The sequence below is a fragment of the Cricetulus griseus genome (assembly GCF_003668045.3).
Source record: "Cricetulus griseus strain 17A/GY chromosome 1 unlocalized genomic scaffold, alternate assembly CriGri-PICRH-1.0 chr1_0, whole genome shotgun sequence".
In the NCBI taxonomy this organism is placed as follows: domain Eukaryota; kingdom Metazoa; phylum Chordata; class Mammalia; order Rodentia; family Cricetidae; genus Cricetulus; species Cricetulus griseus.
In genome coordinates this window covers 183558468-183575697 of record NW_023276806.1, presented here as the reverse complement: position 1 = coordinate 183575697, position 17230 = coordinate 183558468, and positions in this window count along the sequence as shown.

Here is a 17230-nt window from a genome sequence, read left to right as displayed (position 1 = left end):
CTGAAGCACTGTTCTGAATACATTTTAATAATATCTAGAATGTACTGATGTGTGCCAGTGCCCAACACCAGACATCAGCAGGGATTCAGCTGTAAGAACAGCGCTTTTGTTTAGCACACCCCAGAAGCAGGCGTGGTCAGAAAGTGGAGAAAGCATGCCAGAGGCAGGGAGAACATGACCATTACTGAGTGACAAAAGAGTATTTTAGCTACTTTTATTTATTTTCCCTATTTCCAAAGAAAGGCTTTCTTATAAAATTTCAACATTACATCATAACAGAATTCCTCTTAATCATTGAATAACCAAGTCATCTGAGTAAAAAGCTATATAAACTCTTGAAGATATCCACAGCATCCCTTGATAACTCATTGTAATATCCTGAGATTGTACTATTTCATGTCACATACTTCAATATAAAATAGATATGATAAGGTCAAGCAGAAGAGACATACTTCAAGCTAAGCATGAAGTCCCATCTGAGCCCCAATGGTTGTGTTGCTACCTGAAGGTATTCAAACTGTCAAAAACAGAGATAAAATAAAATGAACAGCGCTTAAAGTGTCCAATTGTGCTCTATTGGAGAAGATGCTATTTACTTTTTATCTACAGTTATCCTCCTATGATTAGACCTGCAATGGAAGGGCAAATACACAGTACCAAAAGAAATTCACAAGTCACTTATCCACCTCTTTCTACTGTGAAACAAAACTTATGAACTGTAAGGATGTGCTGGGTTGCCAAGTCCCATTCCCATACATAAAGGCAAATAATTATGACTGGGCAGATTAGCCATCACTTGAAAACTACTGAATTCATAGAAACCCACATCCAAAGCAACTTTGCATTATAGTTGTGTTTGTTCCTCCTTGGGAGCTCAAATCTGTGCTCCTGTCTGACAAGGGGTAGCTACAGCCAAGCATTGGGTAATAAGGCTGCATTTCAATGTCATTCGTAATGTAATGGTGGAAAATTCACACACTTCTGCTTGTAACTTACAACTAGCTGACTATATTACAATCATTGAAAAAAAAAGGCAAAGCCATTCGACTGCTACTCTTTCATTCTTAAGGCATGTGATTACTTTTGACACATCATTTTGTGTTTCTGAACAGTTCTGGTGAAATCACACTACTTTTTTGTGAGGTATGTAAATATGACTATTCCCTGGAAAACTTAAGTGCAGTTTGTAGCTAGCATGTAGTTCTTTGGAGACTTGCCCTCTAAGAATTCAGTAACCTACCATGTCATCAAAGCTTTGCCTTTTTTACAGACATTAAGTGCTTATCCATGCTGACAATCACTTTTTCTTCTTATCATTGCCAACGACTGCAGAATAGTGATATCACATATTCTGTAATGGTTTACAGAACATACATTAACACATTCAATCACAGCAGTTATGACCCCGTTACTTGAGTAATTACGTCTGAGAGGGGCAGAAAACCCATCAGCTGCTAATAGTGGTGGCTTATTTCACATTTTTATTTTCCCCATAGCATAAAAATCCCTCATGTTTTTTACATTAGGAAGTTGGGATATGTAAGGACACCCTTTGAGAGTTTCCACATAGCATTATCACTTCTCAGAATGCTCAAAAGGCCCTTTCCAAGGGTTTCTGTCTACACTGTAGAGAGGCCAGTTTATTTTCAGTCTTAGGATGTATGATAGGAGTTACACAGAATAGCCTTATCTAGCATTCCTAATAGCACAGCACAAGCTATTTAGCTAGGATTTGTTAACTTGCTCCCCTGATGAGGCAACTGGGTGCACCTAAACAGCACCAGGCTTCAGAGAAGTACTCAACACTCCCAGGTGTAATGCATGGCCAGACCATTCTACAGCACTGAAGAGAATCTCAATGAAACTCATGCATGGCTACCAACTCTCAGCCACATTCCCCATGATACTGCTCGTATATAGATAGCAAATGGACATATCATAAAACGTGCTCCCGATCTGAAAACATGCCAAAAGGAACAAGAAGTCCTGACTTCTGGGCAGTCAGAGGTAGGAATGTAGATATGATCCAGGCTAGTGCTGTGCTATGAGGAAGAGAGAGACATTAATGATTCATTGAGCCAGTTGACTTTCCCGGGGGCTGGGAAGGCACCTGCCATGGCACAGCTGAAGAGCTCCCCCTCTGTCCCCAGCGCTGCAGAAGCAATGAGACAAAAAGCATGGTGCAGGGAGTGAACAATGAGACAAGAGGACCATTGAGCTGTTGTTTGGGCACTACCATATTCTTCTCCCCTTTGGTTACAGAGACAGTTTCCTTGAACTCTGTTAGCTCATCTCTGTATGCTGTGCAAGAGGACTGCATTGTCAGATGGAGGGAATCCCTTCAACAAAGCTTCATGTCAGAACTTTCTAACTTAAATCCCAGAAATGCATCCTAAAATTAGAAAAGGGGCCTTTCTTAAACACACACACACACACACACACACAGCCCTACAATAAACTGCTAACCAGGAAAATTATGTACTTTTCTCTCCCTGAGTACCTTATCAGCAGTGGTAATACCAAATAACGACTTTACTCACACACACTCACAGACACACATAGACTCACACACAGATCCACAGACTCACACATACAGACAGACACACACAGAGACACAAACACATTCACACACAAACAGATAAATAGACTCATACATCCAGACACACACAGAGGCAAAAAACACATTCATACACACAGATACACACTCACACATACAGACACACACAGAGACACATAGACTCACACATACATACAGACTCACACATCCATATAAACACAGATAAACATACTCATATATCCAGACAAACACAAAGACACAAATACATTTACACACACAGAGAGAAATAAGTAGACGCATACGTATAGACACACACACAGACTCACACATGCATACAGACACACACAGAGACACAAACACATTCGCACACACAGGTACACGCTCACTCATACATAGACACACAGACTCTCACATACATATAGACACACAGAGAGACACAAACACATTCACACAGAGAGATACACAGACACACACACACATATGTACAGACACATATAGAAAGCACAAACATATTTACATACATAGATTCACACACAGATATACACATACATACAGAGACATAGACACATTCACACACACACACACACACACACACACACACACACACACACACACACACAACTAGCAGCTCCTTCCTGTCCACTCCTAATAAACACACACTCCTAAGTAAAATCATCAGCCTGGAGATTGAAGTAACCAAGACAAGATGCTTCTCCGCAGAAATTGAAGAACCATGAAGTTTTCTTTCTTTATTCTCTTTTACATTTCTGTATCTCCTTATTTCTTAGAATTTTCATTCCCAGCAGAGAGCCCTGGTTTCCTAACTGCTGTAAGCAGGTAGGCACGAGTAAAGAAATAAATAGCTTACTTATATGTTTCCACACCCCATCACTCCATCTCAATTAGCTCCTTCTTTGCTTCTTTTTTTCCTAGCATCTGTCCTTGAAGAAATAAATGAAAGACAGTATTTCCATTGGTGTCACTAACATTGCACACTAACTCCAAACCTGCAATTAGTGGTGGAAACAAAAATACACCTGCCAAGACAAATCTCCAAAGACCAACCAACATCCAGCCTTTCAGAGCTAAAAACCATTGAATGTGTTCCAGATATTACCTCCTGTGGCAAGCCTGTTCAATCCCTCTCCTGAAAGAAAGAAGCTACTCCAGGGGTTGCTATGGTACTTTGTATTTAACAGAAAGCTATCATTTTAAACATCCTACCATAATTAATTATTAATGTCACATCCCCTCCTAGACCAATTCCTCTACATGAGGATAAGATCCATATTTATCATTCTAAGATCATATCTCCACACAAAGTTTACCAGCTTATGCATGCTGTTTATACATGAATGAAGTGAGGACAACATCATTCAAATTGGCTCTAGAGCCAATTTGACAACTGGTTGGCTTTTGAAGGAGTATATGTAGAGTGGCCATCTAATTTAACTAAAGGTTAGGGCAATGTAAAAACTAAAAAGAAGAAAATCAAAAGGATATATAGTCTCCTTTAAGAAATTGTATGAAGGATTGGAGTTTTGGAATCAGTCAATTTGTGTGCATGGAGACAGCAAACACTTACTGATATTGTTGTAATTGAAAATCTGTGTCTGGCCTTCCAGGGTTTCAATTGGGAGACGTGGGAAGAGTACTGAATCCAGCCAGTATATGAGATGAACTGGAGGATTCCAGACCATTCATCTTCATCCTCATAACAGCGAGTCATTGGGCATGGCAAGGATCTCCTGAAGGGACGTGGGAAGCTAGCAGAGTTCTCCAGAGAAGTCAGTCTCCCGTGTTCTGGTCGCTGCTTCCATTTGAGCCTCTTCTCTGACCTTCTACATTTGAATACAAATAACCATGCCAGAATATCAGTGATTTCATGGTAGGCAAGAAGGGCGATGGTGCCCTCCATGAAAGCTATAGAATATACTTCAATTAGGTAACTATAGGATAATGACGAAGGGCTGTTGTGAGAAATCACATGCTTGAAAAAGTAGCTTCAACTAAAACAATCAAAAAATGGACTTCAAAACATGAAGCACCCAGACAATTCACGAGCTTCTTTCGTCTGCAAACCCTGACTTACAGTTGCTTTTGCTACTTGAGGGCTGACTTTACCTTTATGTGAGATAAAGGCATTCTATATTTTGTTATGAAGGAGGAGCACAAGGTTGATGAGACAACTCACCAGGGTTGGGGCACTAGAGCCATCAAGGTTGAGACCTAAATTCAATCCCTGGGCCCCACATGGTAATAGAAAACAGACTAGAAGCTTTCCTCTGATGCCCATACGGCACAAGCAACCATATACGTACATGCATAAACACACACACACACACAGAGAGAGAGAGAGAGAGAGAGAGAGAGAGAGAGAGAGAGAGGCAAAGAGACAGAGGGAGAGAGAGAGATTGTGTGTGTGTGTGTGTGTGTGTGTGTGTGTACCAAGTGTGTGCCTGGTGCCTGAGGAGGACAGGAGTCAGATCCCAGGTTGTTCTGATTCTCCTGGTTTACAATATAGCTCAAAATGATTTAAAAAAAAACAGTCTATTATCAACCATTACACTCACAGATTATGACTACAGATAATTATTAGTTCTAAGTCTTAGCAGTCTGTAGTAAAATGTAAATGTATCTGATGTGTAGTTTTCAGAATTTTATAAACTCAAACCATATTTAGTCTTAAAGGAATGCAGATTAAAAACTAAATGGCAAAAGAAACAAGTTTGGCAGACATTTTCTTCAGGTTACGTTTGTAACTCCATCCTTGTTAGGAAACCCTCAGAGAAGCTCTTAAAGGGCCCCTCTTCTCAACCTTGACTCTTTCTACCCTCTAACTATAGTCTCAAGTTGGAATGAAATTCATTCCTGTTAGCATTTTGTTCAAATTCTTACTGCTTCCTGCTATAGATACACTGTAACTGTGTACCTACCATCTGCCCCTCTGAACAAGGGTTGGTTAAGATCATAGAATGGCTATCAATCCACTTTTTTTTCTTTGATACTCCTTGCAAAAAAATTAAATTACATTGAAGATAATTAAAAACTCTGAACATAGATGAGTACCTACTGCACGTATAGGATGTTTATGACAACTAGCCTTAACCTGAAAAGGAACGATACATATAGAATGGAGAAAATTCTAAGAGCCAAATGAACCTGTCTTGGTTTGGATTTCTATTCCTGTGAAGAGACACCATGATCAGGGCAACTCTTGTAAAGGAAAACATTTGCTTGGGGGTGGCTTACAGTTAAGAGCTTTAGTTCATTATCGTCATGGTGGGAATCATGGCAGCAGGCAGGCAGACATGGTGCTGGAGAGGGAGCTGAGAATTCTGCATCTGGACCAGCAGGCAGCAAAGAGTGACACTGGGCATAGCTTGAGCACATGAGACCTCCCTCAAAGCCCACTCCTACAGTGACACACTTCCTCCAAGGCCACACCTATTCCAACAAGGCCACACCTCCTAATAGTCCGACTCCTATGGTTCAAACACATGAGTCTATGGGGCCATACCTATCATAGAACCTGAAACTTTGGTTTGGTTTGGTTTGGTTTTGAGACAGGGTTTCTCTGTGTAACCCTGGTGGTCCCAGAACTCACTCAGTAGACCTGGTGGCCTAAGTACCAGAGACCTACCTGCCTCTGCCTCCCTACTGCTGGGATTAAAGGCATGGACCACCACTATCCAGTTGAAACTGTGTTTTAAAAAGACCACAAGACCAAATTTAAAAGCAAACTGTGCTGGCTAGTTTTATGTCAACCTGATACAATCTAAAGTCATCTGAGAGGAAGGGACCTCAATTAAGAAAATGTCTCCATAAGATTGGGAAGAGGCAAACCTAAAGGCATTTCTTAATTATTGATGATGAAGGAGGACCCAGGCCATTGTGGGTGATGCCATCCCTGGGCTGATGGTCCTGGGTTCTATAAGGAAGCAGGTTGAACCTGGGACCATGGTGACATCGTGGCCCAGGCTGCTGCCGAGGACCATGTCTGGGCCTGTGGTCCAACTGCAGCCACAGGGATGCCCAGGGTCTGGGCTAGGCATGCAGAGCAAACCAGTAAGCAATATTCCTCAGTGGCTTCTGCTTTAGTTCCTGCATCCAGGTTCATTCCCTATTTGAGTTCCTGCCTTGCTTCCCTAGGTGATAAGTAAGATGGAATAAACCCATTTTCCCCAAGTTTCTCTCGGTCCTGGTCTTTATCATGGCAATAGAAATGAACTAGAAAAGGCACCATCATATATGTTTCATAAAAATACTGGAAAATGCTAAACTCTAGCACAAAAGTATGAAGAAAACAGAATTTACATAGTCAAAAACATCATTTGATAGCAAATGAATGAGACTTCTTTAGCAACAAAACTCTTCATCTTGAAATACTATCTTGAGAGAATGTGTGTGCTTCTCTTTTCATTGATTTGCATTTGTTTATTTATGGTGTGTGTGTTCATGCATGTATGTCACTGCCTATGTGTGTTGGTGAGAGACTTACTCATAGAAGTCAGTCATTTTGGGGCTCAAACTCAGGTAGTCTGCTCTGGTGGCAAGATCCTTCGCCCATTAAGTCAAAACACTAGGTCTGTGCATGCTACTCTTGATCAATCTTGTTTTTAATTAAGTTTTCTAATGTCACATTCAAAAACAATGCATTTGGGAGGCTGAGAAGAGAGTTAGTTGGTAAAGTGCTTGCCTCACAAGCAAAGGGACCTGAGTTTGAGGCCCAGGTTCTAGCCAGCTTGGCCTACTTATTAGTGAGTGGCAAACCAATGAGAGCCCTTGTTTCATCGACTGTGTTTCAAAAGGAAAGTGGGACATGGGGTGATGTCTCTGTGGATAAAGCACTTGTCTCTCAGCCATGAGGACCTGATGGACACTGTCCTAGTTGGTCAGTGTTCTATGGTTTGAAGAGACATCATGACCAAGGCAAACTGTAAAAGAAAGCATTTATGCCAAAGCTGGCTTACAGTTTTAGAGGGTTAGTCCATGATCACCATGGCAGGAAGCAGACAGGCATGGTGCTGGGGCAGCAGCTAAGAGCATTTAATACCGATCCTCAGGCAGAAAGATTAATCTGGGCCTGGCATGCACTTTTGAAACCTCAAAGTCCACTCCCAGTGACATACCTCTTCCAACAAGGCCACACCTCCTGGTCTTTTCCAAAGTGTCCCATGCCCTAGTGACTGAGCATTCAAATATTTGAGCCTCTGAGGGCCATTATCATTCAAACCATCACAGACATAGTTGCACATGTGTCTATCATGCCAGCACTTCTCCAGGAAAAGGGGAGCTGGAGATAACAGGACATGCAGAAGCTCAGAAGTCTAGCTCATGCAGCAGACTGTGTCAAAGTAAGCAGAAGATGAGGACCAAAGCTGGAGGTCCTCTGGCCTCCAAACTCCACATTCCTTGTGCCCATACTCATAACCACAAATGCTCAGGGTTACACATATAAAAATAAATGATAAAATAGATTTTTTTGTTTTTTCGAGACAAGGTTTCTCTGTGTAGCTCTGTAGACCAGGCTGGCCTCGAACTCACAGAGATCCCCCTGCCTCTGCCTCCTGAGTGCTGGGATTAAATGTGTGCACCACCACCACCTGGTGATAACATATAATTTTTGAATGTTAAAAACATTAAAGATAATGTAGCCTCTAGAGCTATATATTTAATATAGTGGCTAGTAGCCACAGGTTACTATGAAATTAAATGTGTCTATCCCAATTTTAAATGTGTCATCCTCATAAAATATGGACCTATTTTAAATACTTATATCTTAAAGAAATTGTATGTTTTTACATTTTTCTTTTACAGATTTGTTCTCAGGGATACACACTAGTCCCATTACTTTATAAGACTTGGAGGTTTTTTTGTTTTGTTTTGGGGCCTTTTGACTCTTTTATAAACTTACGTTTTTATTACAAATTGAGAAATTATATGCATTTATAGAATATACTGTGATGTTATGGATTATGTATATAACATGTTTTGTTTTCTAATTGAATGTCCCCACATTGATTATGTATCTTCCTTTCTAGGCAGGGTTCTTAACAGCTGAAGATTTTTCTTAAATTCCAGACACCCCCCCAAAAGAGGTTCAAAGGGGTGTGCTTTGGAACCAGAAAGGGGAAAAATTGTTTTCAAAAGGTTTTAAAAATATAACGTATGAGTTGTAAAATATGTAAGTCATTTCCTAAGAAGGTCATTTCAGATGCATGGATTTTGGAACTAGTGTTCTTTAAGCCAGATTACATTTCAGACACATTTTTGTCCTGGTTATACCCCACAAAGCTTGCAAATCAGACAAACACCAGTTTTTGCCTAGTATCCTTTATACACCATTGGGTTCCTTGTTTAATTTAAAGACACACCCATAAGTCCTACTCTTCAACACTTTCAAAACAAGCATTTAATTATATTTGTACTTTTTAAAATTGGATATTTTGCATTGTTAGCCATGTATGGTATCTCTTGGGTTTATGGCAGCATTTGAGAGTTTCACAGAATCTGAGCCAGAAAATACTGTCCTGAGCTAAGACTCTTGCAACACAGGATTATAGATGGAACTGGTATTATTTCAAGTCAGGATTTTCTCCCATATCCAATTTCACCCAAAGTCGAGCATTAGTCACCCTGCACCTTTCATATAGCAGAAAGAAGATTTGATTAATGTGATTTCTTTGTAGAAAAATCTAAGAAGATTAAGGCACAATGATATAGGGAAAGCACACCCTTTCTCAACCTGACACTCCAGCGATGTAGAGAGGCCACCAGTCCTGGCTGGGCGAAGTGTTAACTGCATCTGAAAGAGGGAAACCATCAGTGGGAAACTTCTAATTTTTCACATTTTAGTTTCTGTCTCATGAACAGATCAGCAGATCTAGGGCTACTATTGATTTTGCCCTGTCTACAGGCAGGAGAGGTTGTCATTCAGGGAAACAATGTGGGTTGTTTCATTCTCCTCACCCCTTTTTGTGGGACTGTGTTTCTTGATGGCCCCTGAGGACAAAATTAGGACTTTCTGTTTCTGTATGGTGAAGCATAACCAAAGTAAAGCTAGTTGCAATGATTGGTGCTCTAATAATTACTTTCCATCTGTGTGTTCTTAAAATCTAATACTAAGAGGCATGTTTTTCTTATATAAGGAAATCAATTCAAAACCAATAAACATACATATGTATCCCTAATCATATCAGATATCACCCATCTCTTTTGTTTGTATCTTACATATGCATATATGAAAAAGAGTATATTGAAAGAAAAAGAATAATATTAAAATAACTTTCTCTAGAACCTAACATTTAGGAAATGGGTATTTCACTCCCACCACTCTGCTCAAATGAAGGGCTTTTGAGAATGCATTAGATCAGGAAGAAAATTACTTTCAAAGACCAGTACCAAGGTGTTTTTTTCTTAGACAATCACAGCAGATTTGAATCTAAAGATTCAGTTACAATAGAAAGGGTTATAGGGCAATTTACTCTCTACCTCTTAGTCACCAGCTAAGATACCTCAGGGCTCACAACTTAAAAACTCCCTACTACATTGGTGAGAGACCGCTTGATCCCATGCTTCTCTTCAGAAATCTGACAGCCCACACAAGCCTACCTAAGCAGATGGAAAATTTACCTTACTTCAGGTGGGGAGAAGAATCTCATAAACCTAGTGTTTTGCATGATGACCTCAAATACAATGTGTACTTTCATATTGCAACACGGAACCCCTGATTTTTAAAATGAGATAGACTTTGATAGTGAATTGCTATCATTTTCATAGTCAACTAGAGCACACTCCTGGTATGTTAGCTAGTAAGTTACATTAAAAAAACTACTCTGTTTCGATACATGAATCCTACATTAGTCAAGTGTGAGAAAAAGCTGAAAATAACTCACCATAGAGAAAGCAATGTAGCTAGTGTAAAAGTTCAGCATCTGGCCTCTGGTAAAATCCTAAGGGTTTGCTCTTAGCATCACAAAGAAAAGGCAAATGTCTATATATACAATGAGTGTGTTGTGACACAAGCACACACACACACAAACCAACACACATAGACACACACACACACACCACATGCACAGCACAGACACACACAGCACACAGATACATGCACACATGTTCAGCATACGCAAAACACATTCACACACACAGAGAGAGGGAGAGAGAGAGAGAGAGAGATAGTTCTCATATTTATGAAGGAACAATAAAGTGAGTCACAGTATCCTTGTGATACATTCCTAGAAAGGTACACTACATAAAATTGTACTGAAACCAACAGTGATTAAATATCCATCTAATTCTTAATATTTCACTATAGTTCACAGCAGATTTAAGATGGGTCTACTTATACTCACTTCTACCACCACCCTACTTGAATGATTAATACACATTAAAGTACAAAGATCATTGGCACAGGCAGGCAGATCTCTGTGAGTTCGAGGTCAGCCTGGTCTACAAAGCTACACAGAGAAACTCTGTCTCAAAAAAAAGAAAAAAGAAAAAGAAAAGAAAAGAAGAGAAAGTATACAGATCATGATCATACTACTTGGTGTATTTTCACAAACTGGGCAAATCCACGTAGCAAGGGCATAATTGAACAATAGTCTATTCTCAAAAATGGTCTCACACAATGTGTTTTTTGGGCATTAGCTAGTCTCATTCAACCTTATATTTTAATCAACATGGTATTTCATGGTGGTTTGTACAGCAGCAAACCATCCACTTTCATTGCTGTCTACCATTCCTCTGCATGGCCAGACACTATTCATTCCACTGTTGATGAACCACAGTGGTCATTTTTTAATGTAAATAAAGTAAGTAGTTGCTCTGCTTGAAACCCTGCACTCACAGTTTAAAACTCACAAATCTGCCAGGTTATCATAGTGCAAACCTTTAATCCCAGCACTCAGGAAGCAGAGGCAGGCAGATCTGTTAGTTCGAGGTCAGCCTGGTCTACAAAGCTACACAGAGAAACTTTGTCTCAAAAAACAAAATACAGCAAACAAAGAAGCTTCAAGTCTTACAACTGTGCTGGCCTGCCCACTGTTACACCCCACTATGGCCTTTTCTACCCTACTCTTTGAGTACACTCCCTTTCTCCCTCCTCCTCTTCTATCTCTGTTATAGGCTAAGTGCTTTGCTATTCCCAAGAAGTTCTCCCTAACTACTACCATCCCATCCTTGGTATTTGACCATTGTTAGTCTTCAATAATGACAATCTAATGTGGCTCATCTATATCCCTCGAAATGGACCATATGAGAATCCATGGCTTACTCTATTGTTTCAAAGCTATAAAACAATACAGGGCTAGTTGTGTCTCCTGTACTTCACTCTGGGACCATCTTCTCAAAGATGGGTTCATCAGCCTTTGTCCTCCAAATAGCCTTCCACTCTACTTCAACATGCCTTGTTTGTTTCTGTTTGACTTTTCATTTGGTCAATTAGAGCAAAATGTTACATGTAAAACAGCAATATTATTGATAGAAGAGAAATACAATTTCATTCTTTTTAAAGCACAGCTCCACTCAGGAAAAAAGGAGAGACTTAGTACATAGGGTTCAGCCAAACCTCAGTTCATTGAATCAAGTAAACAAATTTAATAGAAACATCATTCTAGCTGATTTACTCAATGTAAAGCTATTACTGTTTTTTTTTTGCATGGTTAACATTTCTTTATTTTTTAATCTGTTGCTTTGGTATCATAAGTACACAGAGTTAGATTTAAGGGCTCCAAGATGTCCCCAATGAGAGAAACATTGAGACTGAAGTCTTATTATTCAATGTCTATATTGCTAATGAGATTTCTAAGGTGCCCTACAGCATGCCTTGTGGGAGTATTCCCTATAGGGAAGTGACACATACCTCTGACAAAACTATAAAGAGTTCCAAGAACAAAATCGTCTCATATGAAGAAGGGACAGTTTAATATGGAGAGCTTTTGCAATGTTTTCTACAAGGTACAAAATGTTTCTGCAGAAAAAAATGAAACAAATTTTACTATGGTTTTCAAAACTCAGCCAGAGTTTTCAATCAAGCAACCAAAGAAAGTAAGCCAGCATGTTTATGCAATTTTCAAGTTCTGGACATTTCTAATTAAGCAAAGAAAAGTGGTATATAAAAAAGTAATGTATTTTTAAAGCACAGTAGAGAAATTAAATGTGTTATGTTGAGTTAACTTCTTGTTGAAATGAGCTTCTTATCCTGGCAAGAAATGGGTCACGGCAATAAAAGTTCACTATAAATTCAACTTGACAAATGAGAAAATTAATTCCGGAGGGGAAGACCTATTAAAGGAATATTTTAATTTAATCATGAAATGAATATTTTGAGTCACTTATATACATGCAAGAAACTTCCTTGCATATTTTAGTAATGTAAAGCATAGTATTAGTTAATATAGTAATAATTTGTTCTATTGCTAACATCTCCATCGAGATATAGAAAGATCAAATCCATGAAAAAAGGTTAAGTTCTTATATAGACATATCAGCTTCTAATATTTGCTTATAAACTTCAAATTTCACTGTGTTATACCAATGACTTATGATATGTGCAGAACATTAGTCACTTTGGTGAGCAGAAGACAGGCTGCTTCCTCAGCATAAAGTGTGATATGATGCCATCTTATGGTTGAAAAGCAAACCTGAAGGTTTGGGATGATGAACAATGATGAGAATGATTAAGGTGTGCTCCCTTAGACCTGTTGAGAAAGATGCTAATTACTACCAAACCTGTAGAATCAAAACACTCAGAACCGACCACAAAAACAAAGCGGCTGCAAGGCAAGGGTGCCAGGTCTGGCTTACATCAAATGTCTTCCCATGGCCTCTGTCAAGGAGCTACTCATTTGTCAGCCATAATAGGATTTTTTCATAACCTTGTCATGAGTTTTTCTATTGTCAGTAGCTATTCTTGAGACTAGTTGGTTTTGGTTTTTTTACACCAACATGCATAAAAGCAAGATACATAAATGTGCTGTCAAATTAAAATTTTGGAAATAATTCTACATAGTTTACTAAGTTTTATGTTGAGCCATATAAAAGTGCCATTCCTATATGTCAAAAGTTACCAGATATTGAGATCTTGTGTTTCGTTCCCTTTGTAGTTACCTTAAGAATAAATATCAATTGGGACTGAAGAGATGGCAAAGAGCCTATACTGCTTTTCTAGAGGACCCAAGTTTAGATCCCAACACTGAGGTAGAGCAGCTCACAGCCTACTGTTTCTCTAGCTCCTGGAGACCAGACACACACACACACACACACACACACACACACACACACACACACACACACTTGACAATAATAAATCTTTTTAAAGAGAATGCAGCTTTTTAGGAGTTATTCCAAAAGCAAAAGTACCAACACACAAATGATAAATAGATATAATGGTAAGTAGAGCCTGATGTTAATGTCAATCCCAACTCACCAAGCAGGCATCATTTGATCTTAGCACTTAACAGCAAGCTGTCCTCTCCCAGGACACTATTATTCCTCCATTTCTTACACGGATTACTAATTACTTTCTGTCTTGTTTTGTTTTTGTTTTTTGAGATAGGGTTTTTCAATGTAGCCCTGGCATTGGGTCTAAATGCATTAGTACAAAGTACAGTGCAGAGCTGCTGATTGGCTGTGAGATTCTCTGATCTAAAGGATCTATTGGGATCTGTCTATCTATTCAGACAGTTCCTTTTGTGATCCAGTTCCTAAGTGCAAGCAGTTGCCTTTGTCCTACCCAGGAACTTGTTCTGTACATCAGGCTGGTCTTGATTTGTCTGCCCCTGCCTCCCTAGTTCTGAGATTGAAGTCATGTGCCACCTCGTCCAGCTTTACTAACTACTTTAATGTAACCAAAGCTGAAATTTCTCTCAGTTCCAACTTTAAAATCAGCATAACAGTTGATTTTGCTTCTCTTTACTGTGGGATGAACCCAGGAACTCCAAGAAACAGATCCTTTAATGCATGTTCAGGAAAATGCTGTTCCTAAGAGTCCTTGTCAATCTCAGTACTGCTGGGTCATAGCATGATTATTGTTAAGACTCCCCATTGACTTTGAATAGCGATTGTCAGTGCTCAATATTTGAACCCTTATCATGGACGAAGATCATTCCATCTTAGCAGTCAACTTTTGGAAAAAGTCAAAGGAATGGTATAGAAACAAACCCATTTGTTAGCAAGACTCTAGAGAGGCCCTGTTCATGTGAAATTAGAATGTAAATTCAAAAAGTTAAATTATAAATGTCCACATTAACACAAATTGGATGGGGTGCTATGTGGAAATTCTGGATTGTCTGTAATTTTTGTGTATTTAAAATTATTCTTCATAAAGGGCTTGTTTTTTAAAATGTTCTTTGGGTGGGGAGTCAGAAAGAGCCTGTGCATTCAGTTCTCTGCCTCTTACAGCTTACTGGAGGGAGGCCTCTCCCTTCTTTGCTCACTCATTACATGTTCTATGCAGACAGGCTTTCTTATGTCCCATGGGTCTGAAGCTGTCCTCTGGCTGCTGAGGAGAAAGGCCAGCATGATGCTTCCTGGATTGTTGTTCCCTGTTCAAATGCCAGTGTGGATGGAGACACACTTGCTCTGTGAGCTTAGCCAGGTCACCTCCGTCCCTGCTCTCCTTTTGTCTCATCATCTGACTCCTACAGAGACAACAGTGCTTACCTTCCATCTCTCAGAAAAACAAGGTGGGTTAATTATAAACCTGGACATAATTTTAACTGCTGGTTACATACACAATATGGAATTTTATATCAACTGTTTTGAGTATTCTCAGCCAGTAGGCTCCTCAGGACAGAACCTGCTCTTTGAGTTGCAACAGACACACTGGAGTCCCTTCATACATAATGATACCCATCTACCATGAATTCCAGTTTCAGACCTGAAATTTACGATGTGTATAAATCAGTTTCTCAGTTACTGGTGATCACATTGATGCTAAAAATACACCCATTTTCTGAATGTTTTACTTTTGATAGAGAGCAAAGATCTGAAAATCTACTTTCAGAATACATTTACAGCCTGAGAAAGCATGTATGCCCAGAATCTCATAATCACAGTGAGCTATATATTCAAGGGCTGCCCAGACTCTCCCATTTGGCTGCCATTTCACTCCTGCAGCTCTCTCTCTGTTTAACCTTTTGGCTCCTTGAGAGAAGTAGCAGAAGCCACAGCATGGGGAATGGAGGTTCTTAGAAGTCGCTGAGATCAAAGGGTCCAGGCTGCATGAACTGCATTTCTCTCTTCCTGAGTAGTTTTTGCTATTGCTATCTGGTGGGGAGAGGAGAGAGGTATTTTTTGTTTTTCTTTTTTTCCCCCAAGCTATAGCAAAGAAAAATTTATATAAAAACTATAGAGGAATATAAAAACTATAGAGGAAAAATTTAATAAAAGTTACACAACTAGAAAAAAGAATAATGCTTAAGTGTTTGGATGCTGGCGATGTATGCAGCTTCCATGAGAAGGGAGGTGACAGAGTCTTTCTTACAGCAAATGACACAGCCAGCCTGTGTATGAAGAAGGGATATATTTGTCAAATGCTACCTGAAGATGGAGGTTTTTCCAACCTGGTTCCATAGCTGTCTTGCCCCAAATAAACACACAGATGCTGTATTAATTATAAAACTATTGGCCGATGGCTAGGGATTCTTATTGGCTATCTCTGTCTTAATTATTAACCCATTTCTATTAATCTAAGTATGTCTACATGGTCTTATCTTACTGGATAAGGGTCCAGACCTGTTACTCCTTTCTCTGCTACATGGCATCTCTTCTGTGCCATCTGCTCCCCAGCCTTCTCCTGGTCTGGTAGCCTTGGCTATGCTTTCTGCCTAGCTAATAGCCAAACAGTGTTTTATTCATCAACCAAAAAGAGAAACATATATATAGAAGGATATCACTCATCAGCTACCCTCCTGCCATGCTTTTTTTTTCTTAAGATATTCCATAAGAAATGATTGACCTTTTCCTTACTATTGGCCTAGAGTATATATATCCTTGAAACTCAAAAAATCCCCAATGCACAACCCAGGGGCCCTCTTCACCTTCACAACTCTACAAGGCAAGTCTTCCTTACATTTCAGAAAGTAGTTAAGGGTCCCCAGAGGCAGAAAGGTCTCTTACCTTAATGCAAGAAGACATCTGGGACTATGCCATCTCAGTTCCCAAGGCTGCCTGTACAACCTCCTTATCAAAAACAGTGAATAGCATACACTGCATTAATGTTTGCTATATCATGCTAGATCCCATAAGTGTATATGGTTATGACATGTAAATAAAAATGATTTAAAATTCTAAAAGTAGATTTAAAGAGCTCACTGGAAACCATCAGCATATCAAAGACCAAAATCCATCAGAATTTAAAGATCTTGCCAAGTTCAAATATAGAAATTTGGAGCTTCCACGTTTAACTACTAGACACATGCAGCTATTTAAACTGAAGCTAATTTGAAGGACAATGAATTTGATAGTTCTCAGTCCCGCTAGCCACCAGTAGAGTATTTCCATAGGTGCCGAAAGTGTGCTGGGTAGAGTGGTGGAGGTAGTATGAGGTACCTTCAGACTCCATAAATCCTATGGTGTCATTTTTAGTTCTCTTCAACAAACATTCATGGAGTATCATCTTCATGTAAAATATTGTACAAGGAATGGAGGTATGTACAAAAATAATCT